The sequence below is a fragment of the Balaenoptera physalus genome, assembly GCF_965194825.1.
Source record: "Balaenoptera physalus genome assembly, chromosome: 6".
NCBI classification, from domain to species: domain Eukaryota; kingdom Metazoa; phylum Chordata; class Mammalia; order Artiodactyla; family Balaenopteridae; genus Balaenoptera; species Balaenoptera physalus.
Window position 1 is genome coordinate 16,809,173 of NC_138885.1, and position 13,004 is coordinate 16,822,176.

Here is a 13,004-nt window from a genome sequence, read left to right on the forward strand (position 1 = left end):
ACATATGTGATAAATAAAAATTCTCTTCATGTCTCAGCAAAAAAAAAAAAAAGGATGAATGATTACAAGGAGGCATAAATAAAAAGATAGAGTAAATAAGAAAAGGTTAATTATACCATATATATGTTCTCTTAGTTCCAAGAAAAAAAAATTTTATGCATTAGAAATTTTGTAACTGCAAGGATTTTCAATATATGCAAATCAATCAATGTGATACACCATATTAACAAATTGAAGAATAAAAACCATATGATCATCTCAATAGATGCAGAAAAAGCTTTCAACAAAATTCTACACCCATTTATGATAAAAAAAACTCTCCAGAAAGTGGGCATAGAGGGAACCTACCTCAACACAATAAAGGCCGTATATGACAAACCCACAGCAAACATTATTCTCAATGGTGAAAAACTGAAAGCATTTCCTCTAAGATCAGGAACAAGACAAACGTGTCCACTCTCACCACTATTATTCAACATAGCTTTGAAAGTCCTAGCCATGGTAATCAGAGAAGAAAAAGAAATAAAAGGAATCCAAATTGGAAAAGAAGAAGTAAAAATGTCACTATTTACAGATGACATGATAATATAGAAAATCCTAAAGATGCCACCAGAAACCTACTAGAGCTAATCAATGAATTTAGTAAAGTTGCAGGATACAAAATTAATACACAGAAATCTCTTGCATTCCTATACACTAAAAACGAAAGACCAGAAAGAGAAATTAAGGGGAAAATCCTATTTACCATTTCAACAAAAAGAATAAAATACCTAGGAATAAACCTACCTAAGGATGCAAAAACCTGTATGCAGAAAACCATAAGATACTGATGAAAGAAATCAAAGACAATACAAACAGGTGGAGAGATATACCATGTTCTTGATTGGAAGAATCAACATTGTGAAAATGACTATACTACCCAAAACAAGATACAGATTCAGTGCAATCCCTCTTAAATTACCAGTGGCATTTTTCACAGAACTAGAACAAAAATTTTTTCAATTTGTATGGAAACACAAAAGACCCCGAATAGCCAAAGCAGTCTTGAGAAAGAAAAATGGAGCTGGAGGAATCAGGCTGCCTGACTTCAGACAATATTACAAAGCTACAGTAATCAAGACAATATGGTACTGGCATAAAAACAGAAATATAGATCAATGGAACAGGAGAGAAAGCCCACAGATAAACCCACACACCTATGGTCACCTAATCTATGACTAAGGAGGCAAGAATATACAATGGAGAAAAGACAGCCTCTTCAATAAGTGGTGCTGAGAAAACTGGACAGCTACATGTAAAAGAATGAAATTAGAACACTCCCTAACACCATACACAAAAATAAACTCAAAATGGATCAAAGACCTAAATGTAAGGCCAGATACTGTAAAACTCTTAGAGGAAAACATGAGCAGGACACTCTTTGACATAAATCGCAGAAAGATCTTTTTTACCCATCTCTTAGAGTAATGAAAATAAAAACAAAAATAAACAAATGGAACCTAATGAAACTTAAAAGCTTTTGCACAGCAAAGGAAACTATAAACAAGAATAAAAATACGACCCTCAGAATGGGAGAAAATACTTGCAAACGAAGCAACTGACAAAGGATTAATCTCTAAAATATATGAGCAGCTTCTGCAGCTCAATATCAAAAAACAAACAATCCAATCAAAAAAAATAGGTGGAAGACCTAAATAGACATTTCTCCAAAGAAGACATACAGATGGCCAAGAGGCACATGAGAAGATGCTCAACATCACTAATTATTAGAGAAATGCAAATCAAAACTATGATGAGGTAACACCTCACACCAGTCAGAATGGTCATCATCAAAAAATCTACAAACAATAAATGCTGGAGAGGGTGTGGAGAAAAGGGAACCCTCTTGCACTGTTGGTGGGAGTGTATATTGATACAGCCACTATGGAGAACAGTATGGAGGTTCCTTAAAAAACTAAAATAGAACCACCATATGACCCAGCAATCCCACTACTGGGCATATACCCTGAGAAAACCATAATTCAAAAAGACACATGCACCCCAAAGTTCGTTGCAGCACTATTTACAATAGCCAGGACAAGGAAGCAAACTAAATGTCCATCAACAGAGGAATGGATAAAGAAGATATGGTACATATATACAACGGAATATTTGCCATAAAAAGGAACCAAATTGGGTCGTTTGTAGATTTGTAGAGATGTGGATGGACCTAGAGACTATAATACAGAGTGAAGTAAGTCAGAAAGAGAAAACTAAATATCATATATTAATGCATATATGTAGAATCTAGAAAAATGGTATTGATGATCTTATTTGCAAAGCAGAAATAAAGACACAGTCATAGAAAAATTGTATGAATACCAAGGAGGAAAAGGGGGAAGGGGGGTGGGATGAATTGGGAGATTGGGATTGACATATATACACTATTGATACTATGTATAAAATAGATAACTAATGAGAACCTACTGTATAGCACAGGGAACTCTACTCAGTGCTCTGTGGTGACCTAAATGGGAAAGAAATCCAAAAACGAGGGGATATATATATACATATAGCTGATTCACTTTGCTGTACAGTAGAAACTAATGCAACATTGTGAAGCAACTATTCTCCAATAAAAATTAATTTAAAAAAATAAAACTTTTAGGAAACTCCAAAAAAATAAGTAAATAAATTTTAAATAATGAAATTTTGTAAGGATTTATGGAAGACAAAGGTTTCGAGCTCAATCTTACAATACATATAGATCTTCGCTACAAGGAGAGAAAATGAAAGAAAATATGGGATGATATTCCAATTATGAGCAGCTCAAGAGCAAAGTGTGGTGGTGTAGTAAATATATCAACAAGATTACAAGTTAGGAAACAGTAAAAATAATCATATAAATGTGCAAAGCAGTAACCTTTGCTGGACCTCCATTTTCTCACCTTTAAAATAGGGGAATTGGATTAAGAGGTCTCTGTGAAATCTTTGACATTTAACATTAATTTAACATTAGTTTTCATTATAGAGAAAATATTATTTTTACTTCCCCAGCATTATATGAAACTAAAAAAGGTCGAGTGTTTGGAAATACTCAAATTACAATTTAAATATGACAAACTAGGATTCAAATCTTGGCAGATCCATTGTTTTCTCTATAGATAGATATGTTAATAAGAAGATAAATAGCTGATAGATTTACAGATGGAAATATAGATACAGTATAGATAAATAATTAGCCTTCTCAATAGTGAAAATAATATGTAATGGTACTGTGTATGGTAACTGGTTACGTAGGAGACACTGAAAAAATTTTGGTTACATCCCTTATTATCCATGGATGAAATAGCCATGGGTTGGAGTCATGAAATCTGAGTTCAAATCTCTGCTGTGCAATAGACTCTCTAAGTGTCTGAAAAAAAAATGTTTTGAACTTGATCATTGTTTACATCTATTTCAGTACCACCAAATATTTTGGAGGAAAATAAAAAGTCAAAATACATATGGGGCAATAAGCATTGTGTAGAATGCAGCAATTGAAGATGCTGAACAGCTAGAGAATGCTATAGTTACCCCTAGTATTACATTATTTTTAAATTTTAACTAGGAAAATATTCCCCTCACATCGTTCGCCCTCGAAGCTTTTGATAATTTATAATTTGTTTTCGCTGTGTTTTGAGATTCTTGGATACTATTTAGGTTGTATAATATTTTCACTCTACTGTGCTAATTAACATTACAATGAATAATTATCAGCAGCTTCGCAACTGTCTCTAGCATACTGTTTTTATTTTATTATTTTTATAGATTATTAGAAGAGCAACATAAAACACACCACCAGTTTTCATGCCAAAATCTTTCATCTAACTAAGAAATGCCATGCAGTACGTTTCAGGGATAAATGCCACTTATAAACATGGTATTCTAATGCATATTAAAGTTTCATGTACTACAGATTGGAGTAGCTATCAGTAGTCAATGCATAATGGATAGAAATGATTAATGACTCTGTGAGATAAAGGATAATTAGATTTGGCATAGGCACCCACCATTTAAACAAATTGATATGTGGAATGCATAGCTGAAAGAGATACAGACAAATGACACTAAGCTTCGATGATTCAAATGGGTCTCCAGGGAACGGATGATCCAAATTCTTTTTAAATTTTTCCCCAACAACTCAACACGACCAGAAAGGTAACCATGGATCTTATTTCTCCGCTAGCATTGGTTGCCGCAGCAACAGAGTGACAGACTCTGAAGCCCAAGCAAGCCACTTCACACCTTTCTGTCCTCTGGGGCATTTACACTTTTCCCAGAGCTCTGTCATTTCCTCAAACAATGCTCTGCAGTTTCACTATCTCTGAACACAGTGACTTTGGGGATCAACAAAAGCTCTTGGCAAAATTATGAAGAAGGGACAATTTTTTATAACATGTCCTACGAATCTCCCTCTGCCCAGGTCCCCAATGCACACACGACAGTATACATAGGCAAGCGCACCCTTTGCGGGTAATGGAATGCCTTGGATCCTCTTCATTCTTAACAAACCGTTTATGTCCCTCTTCCTTTGTTTGAGCTTTCTGATTAAATCAAGGAATTAATCTATGCTAATGTGTTAATGCTACACTCCTAAGTCTCAAAATATCAGTAGAAACACATTGGTATGTCAGAGTCAGAAGTGTTTTCCTAAATCTCAGGAACTGCCCAGGTGAAATTTAAAACTGACCCCCATACACATTGGGCAAGGAGAAAACAAAGAAAGAGGCAGACCCCTCCAGACTGGTAGGTGGCAGTTTTTATGAGCAAGGGAACTTACATGAGTCGTGTCTTGGGAGACCTCAAGACAGGTAGATCTCCACACCGGCCCACTAGAATTTTAAGAATTTATGTAGAGGCTTTAATGGGGCTGTCCTGTATACAGTCCACATGGTCTTATTAACATATGACTCTCTTAAGGCTGCATCTTTGAAGTAGCTCCTAGAGCAGCAACAGTGAGCAGAATGTATTTTCTAAGGACAGCAGAGGAGGAAAGGATTCTCCATTGCCCGAGTCCCGAGTCCAGCTCCAAGGGTCAACCAGCGGTCATGTCCTCTCAATGACCTCCTCCAACAAGGAGAGAGGCATGTCGAAAGCAATGTTACTAATTCTAGTAATAGATACTAATATTAGATAAAATGCAAAGACTATGTGAAGGAAATGTTATTAGTTAAATTAGACTTTCATCAATGTTATCAGTATAAAAATACTCACTTTTTATTGAAATATGCTTTTATTTTTACCTAGTTGGAGTGAAATGAGTGGCATCATAATTAAAAAGCAGTCTCCTGAGCAGGTTGGGGAGCAAAGGTGGGGGGTCTGACTGCACGAGAGGATCTAGATTGTGAATATAATCCTTTGAGAAAAAAACATTGGTGGATGCTGATTGATAAATGGGTTTTTTTCTTCATAAATATTTATCATTGTAAATGGATTCGTGTAGACATAGCAGAACGTATGAATGGGTACTGTTAGGATTTAGGGTGAGGTTTTCATTAAATCAAATGCTTGCCCGTTATATATATATATTTTTTTTGTCTATGTTTTCAATAGGGCAATACACAAAAGGAATAATAGCTATAGAAGAACCAAACCGCAATTGTAAGGGCTGCATAAAAGCCTGATATCTTAATATGCAGCTCTGGTAGAGTCTAGATTTGAGTAGCCTACGTGGGACTTTATATTTTGCCCAAAAGTCTTTACCTCAAGAACTTATCACCCTCAGACTGTCACATTGATAAAGGAAGTAGAGAGGAAATGAGCATAAGACGGCCAGTTCTGGAAAACTAGATACTAGTGGCTCTTCCACCTACATATAAGCACCACAGAAATAGAGAAGAGATAGAAGAAAAATAGAGGCAGAAAAGATAGATGTGTATGATTTAGTGCACACTCAACATTAGTGAGAATGACTTAATTATGGTTTCATTGCTGACTAATCAGATTAAAAGTATCTTCCCGGGGCCAAGGTGTGGGATTAGGACTGAGGAGTAAAAACCAGGATGCTTATGGAAAGAAAAGGGCAGAAAATATGACCAAAAATATACGTTTTGAAAATAATGAGCATTTGAGGCTACTAGAGAAGATGTTTGGAGGCAAAAAACATTCAGGTCACTTAGATTAAAAAAGAAGAGGACACAGATACATAGTGTGGCTATATATGTATATATATTACAATACTATATATAAGTAATATATATAAACATATACATCATATAAAACATAACATAAAATATATAAAACAAGACAAAATATAGCATATATAAATATATATCAACATATATAGTATATATAAACACATGCAAACTAATATATATATTTAATATAAATACATACAATTATATATTAAGTATATATACATACATATACTTATACTGAAAATGTAGTCCACAGTGATACACACACACACACACACACCATGCATACGTAACTTAGTCACTTAGGGAAACAGATTTAAAAGTATCTGCAGAGTAAACCTATGAAAACAACCTATACTAGTCAAATTAGTTGTGTTTTTATTCATGAAATAATGAACCATGAATCACCAAGCATGTGAACAAAACATTAAAGCAAATACCAGGGTGAGGAAACATACAGCTGACTTGGCAGAAATAGAAATGACGCACAGAAGAAAAGAACATCTACAAAACAGATTTAGTGTATTCAGAGGAAAACAAGCATTTATTTCATTTAAAAAAGAGATTGCTGTCCAAAGAAAAGGGGTATTAATAGAAAAAGAAAGTACCTAGATATTTTTAAAAGTCAGCGTATGGAATGAAAAGCAAAATAAATAAAGCTAAGAATCTAGCTGATGTGAAAGATAAAAATTGGATAAATGCCTCAGAAGACAAAAAGAGAAAAAAAGACAAAAGGAAGTATAGTCTGAGGAAAGATTCTTGCCATGGTAGACCCAGGGTTCTAGGTCTTATTCAGTAAGTGTTGTAGATGAAAAGAACTGTGATGACAAATGGAAAGAAACAATGAAATAAATGATTTACAAATATTTTCTTTAGCTAAAGAAAAGGACACATCTTCATACCATAGACACTTAGAAATGTTGATTAGAATGAAAAAAGACCCATCTCCTGAGAAGTTTCAGAACTTCAAGAATGAAGAGAAATTCCTCAATCTGCCATAGAGAGAAAAAAATAGGTACAACATACAGCAAGCATCTGGTGGGCAGACTGACTTATCTGAACACTGTGTGCTAAGAAGACAATAAAAAAACAACCTGACAAAAAGAATATCTACTCAGACAAATTACCAGTGAAGCACAAAGAAAAAGACGAATCTAGATTTTCACATGTTCAAGGATCTCATATGAGAAATGACTCCTTGGGGACGGTTTTGGATTCCCTCGTGTGCTGCCCAGATTCCTCCCCTCCCTGTCACCCCTTTCAGGTCTGAAGCGTGCATTCCCCCTGCTGCTGGGATTACTGGTGGCTGATAGGTTGCAGCTGATATCCTCCCCACCTACCGCCCCAATATTGACCTGCTGATGGGAACCACCCACCGTACACAACATCATGCCCCTTCCTTGCTGTAACCCACACCGATGACGCCTATTCCCTTAGCCCAATTTGGGAAAATTCTGAAGGGGCATCTCAGCTCAGGAGCTCCTTCTGGGATCAGTTGAAGACTTTGTTATGTTTCACAGCCCAGCCTTTCCTTTTACCCAATCCTGCTTGTTTTTTTTAACCCATCCCCCTTCCTCTCATCCCACACCAGGTCGATCCTTAGGAGCAAGGCTCAATAAGTTTTCTGAACACAAATCTCTGTCTCACAGTCTGCTACCTGGGGAACCAACCTGCAACAGAAACCTACAGAGCAACATATTTTTAAAAAGCATTTAAGAAAGAAAATGACAAGATGATTACGAATTAGTGGTCACTGAAAATGTATGGCAAAAATGTAAGCTCAAAAGAAAACAAAGGAAGCATCATTAGATGCAGATGCTTGGGACATTCTCCTTTGAGCATTAGCATGTCAGTTTCATAGGACTGCATTCCCTTCTCTACGGTTTTAATTTCATTTTTTGGGTTACAAAGTTATATAATTTAAAATATTTACATAATTGAAAAACTGCAAATATTGTTTTTACCACACTTATTTTTGAAATCAACCCAAAGTAAAGCTGGAACACACTACTTACATATCAAATGTGAAGTTTATAAACTTTGAAACTTTAAAATAATAACATAAACAATAAACTTTAGGAGAGGAAGGAGAAGAGACATATATAGTTGGGTAAATCACTATATGATTAATCTTTTGAAGAATGGAATCAAATAATACCGTCTAAAATTAATAAATCATGAAAAATCAAAATACTTATTTTAAATATACAAAGGAAACTACCCAAAGAAATAAAACTCGGAAATTATGAAAAGAAATTAATGATCCAGAGTAGAAATGGATATGAGTATGTGAGGAATTTTGTACTCTTAATTTGACATTTATCTATACATATTTTTTAAAATTTTGTAGATAGTTATTTAATTTAAAATATAACTTTAAAAAATTAAAGAACACTTACGATCAAAAGATGGTAAATAAATTATAAGTGAAATAAATTTTAATGGCCACTTAAACCTCTCAATTTAGATAATGCTCATAACTTCTGAAAGTGCTTTCACATCTTGTTGAAGCAAAAATCATTTATTGATCACTTCTGGGCAAGCCATTGCTTTCCCTATTAACTTATTTTCATCCCTGAGACAGGTAAGGGAAAATGCCTTTTTATCCTTTGGACAGTTAAGGAAACTAAAACACAGAGAGAGTAAGTTAATTGTTTTACCTAAGTTCATAAAGCTAATCCTGGTGGTACTCAAGCTCTGTTCTCTGTCCTCCCAACCCCAGGTTCTTGAGGTTAGCCTCTCTGCCCAAACACTGGGACATGGGTGATGACCAAAAAAGTTAGTCTGGAGGAGCCAATATGAGAAATGGATAAAAGTAGATGGAAGGAAAATTGGGAAATAGATAAGTAATTAACATTTTCTATCTGACTTTTATTTACGAGATCCTGTGGTAGGTGCTTACACAGATTTTCCTTCATTAATCCTTACAACAATCCTTATGAAATAAATAGCATTGTTCCCAGGTAACATATAAGGAAACTTAGGCTCAAACTAGCTAACTGACTTTTGAGAGTCTACATAGCCAGACAATGGCAGAGAATTATCCAGTTCTCAATTTTTTTTTTTTTTTCCCTAAGCAGAGTTTCTGAACCTCAGCATTACTGAAAGTTTGGTCTAGATAAATCTTTCTTGTGGAACTCTCCTGTGTATTGTAGGATGTTTAACAGCATCCCTGGCTTCTACCCACTGGATGCCAGTGGCATCCTTACCTCCATTTGGACAATCAGAAATATTTCCATGTGTCCACAAGGTGAAAGGTGAAGGGATCAACCCCAGCTGAGAACCATTGCCCTGCAGGTATGGATTATCTTCTTAAGCTATGTGAGGGAACATCCCTCCAATGGGATTCTAGTTTCTTGAGTTCAGACTATTTTAAACTTTCCCTTTGTGCCTAACTGTGAAATCCTTATTGTCAATGTTGAGTCGTATCTGAGCCCTGTGATTCTGGAAAGTAGCAATGGTTAAGCAATCCCTCCACCCCTTCGTGTTGAGGTAAAAGATTGTTGCAAGGAACCAGCCATCCCCATATGATTTAGGTAAGACTACAGATGTTCCTCTTGTTTGCCTCTGACAAGGTCAGAGGCAGAACCTCCAAATTCTCATTCTTTACCTTGTAAATGATTAGATGAACTGTTGAGTCCCCACTGATCAATCAGAACAAAATGCTTGTAACCAAACTCTGGTTGAGTTTCTCTTCTTCACCCAGGCCTCTGTATTTTGATCCATCCTTAGCCTGAGCCTGTATACAACCCCTCCTTAAGATCCCATCTTCAGAATAGTTCAGACAGCAACATAAAACAGTCTCTGCTCTACCATCCTTCCATCTCACCCTTGCTTATTCACTTCTGCAAACCTGTATTTTTGTAGCTTTGTTTACTCCTCCTTATGAAGAGAAGAACCTTTCCCACCAACCGTTGAGAAGCTGGCAGACCTCATGGTTACATGTTCTTCCTACTGCAATACCCCCTTCTTCCTACTGTAAAAGTCCATCCCCCAGTTCCTTTGCAATAATGTTTTCAAATAAAGTTTCTCTTTATCTAGATCCAGATTTGTTTTTATTTGACATCATAATAACATAAGCAAAACAAAAAAATAAATGCCAATGTCTTGATGTCTCTGCCATTTAGAACAGAATCAAAATGCTGCCTATAATTGTTCTCAATGGTGAAAAACTGAAACCATTTCCATTAAGATCAGGAACAAGACAAGGTTGCCCACTCTATCACTATTATTCAACATAGTTTTGGAAGTTTTAGCCACAGCAATCAGAGAAGAAAAAGAAATAAAAGGAATCCAAATCAGAAAAGAAGAAGTAAAGCTGTCACTGTTTGCAGATGACATGATACTATACATAGAGAATCCTAAAGATGCTACCAGAAAACTACTAGAGCTAATCAATGAATTTGGTAAAGCAGCAGGATACAAAATTAATGCACAGAAATCTCTTGCATTCCTATACACTAATGATGAAAAATCTGAAAGAGAAATTAAGGAAACACTCCCATTTACCACTGCAACAAAAAGAATAAAATACCTAGGAATAAACCTACCTAAGGAGACAAAAGACCTATATGCAGAAAACTATAAGACACTGATGAAAGAAATTAAAGATGATGCAAACAGATGGAGAGATATATCATGTTCTTGGATTGGAAGAATCAACAACGTGAAAATGACTATATTACCCAAAGCAATCTACAGATTCAATGCAATCCCTATCAAACTACCAATGGCATTTTTCACAGAACTAGAACAAAAAATTTCACATTTGTATGGAAACACAAAAGACCCTGAATAGCCAAAGCAATCTTGAGAAAGAAAAGCGGAGGTGGAGGAATCAGCCTCCCTGACTTCAGACTATATTACAAAGCTACAATAATCAAGACAGTATGGTACAAAAACAGAAATATAGATCAATGGAACAGGATAGAAAGCCCAGAAATAAACCCACGCACATATGGTCACCTTATCTTTGATAAAGGAAGCAAGAATATACAACGGAGAAAAGACAGCCTTTTCAATAAGTAGTGCTGGGAAAACTGGACAGCTACATGTAAAAGAATGAAATTAGAACACTCCCTATCACCATACACAAAAATAAACTCAAAATGGATTAAAGATCTAAATGTAAGGCCAGACACTATAAAACTCTTAGAGGAAAACATAGGCAGAACATTCTATGACATAAATCACAGCAAGATCCTTTTTGACCCACCTCCTAGAGAAATGGAAATAAAAACAAAAATAAACAAATGGGACCTAATGAAACTTAAATGCTTTTGCCTAGCAAAGGAAACCATAAACAAGATGAAAAGACAACCCTCAGAATGGGAGAAAATATTTGCAAACGAAGCAACTGACAAAGGATTAATCTCCAAAATTTACAAGCAGTTCATTCAGCTCAATATCAAAAGAACAAACACCCCAATCCAAAAATGGGCAGAAGACCTAAATAGACATTTCTCCAAAGAAGATATACAGATTGCCAACAAACACATGAAAGTATGCTCAACATCACTAATCATTAGAGAAATGCAAATCAAAACTACAATGAGGTATCACCTCACACCAGTCAGAATGGCCATCATCAAAAAATCTACAAACAATAAATGCTGGAGAGGGTGTGGAGAAAAGGGAACCCTCTTGCACTGTTGGTGGGAATGTAAACTGATACAGCCACTGTGGAGAACAGTATGGAGGTTCCTTAAAAAACTAAAAATAGAACTACCATACGACCCAGCAATCCCACTACTGGACATATACACTGAGAAAACCATAATTCAAAGAGTCATGTACCACAATGTTCACTGCAGCTCTATTTACAATAGCCAGGACGTGGAAGCAACCTAAATGTCCATCGACAGATGAATGGATAAAGAAGATGTGGCACATATATACAATGGAATATTACTCAGCCATAAAAAGAAACGAAATTGAGTTATTTGCAGCAAGGTGGGTGGACCTAGAGACTGTCATACAGAGTGAAGTAAGTCAGAAAGAGAGAAACAAATACCGTATGCTAACACATATATATGGAATCTAAAAAGAAAAAAAAAAGGTTCTGAAGAACCTAGGGGCAGGACAGGAATAAAGACACAGATGTAGAGAATGGACTTGAGCACATGGGGAGTGGGAAGGGTAAGCTGGGACGAAGTGAGAGAGTGGCATGGACATATATACCCTACCAAATGTAAAATAGATAGCTAGTGGGCGGCAGCCCCATGGCACAGGGAGATCAGCTCAGTGCTTTGTGTCCACCTAGAGGGGTGGGATAGGGAAGGTGGGAGGGAGACGCAAGAGGGAGGAGAAATGGGAATATATGTATATGTATAGCTGATTCACTTTGTTATACAGCAGAAACTAACACACCATTGTAAAGCAATTATACTCCAATAAAGATGTTAAAAAAAAATGCTGCCTTTAACCTAAAATATGATTTTAGCTAGAAACAAAACTATGTGGAATATACATTGTAAATATATAACTGAATAAAAAAAGTGAAGGCATTTCATTCAATGATTTCAAAGGTTGCTAATACTGTCAGCCCTGTAAGTGGGTTTGTTTGGGCCCTCAGGCCAGAAGCTAGAAAAGAATGCTGTTCAGTTACTGACATCTATGTGTTTGTCAGCATGGGACACAGCTGACATGCCAGCTGAGTATTAAAATGGTCAAGGCATCACTTACTGGAGTGAGTGACTCTAAATGAGAAACCAGTGTGATGAGATTCATTGCCTGAGGCACAGAACCTTTGCTTAGAACTGTCTCCCAAGGGACTGGATTTACCAGAAGCCAACTTGTCTCCAGGATCAGTCTCAGTGACTGAGAAATGGCTTACCATTAACAAGG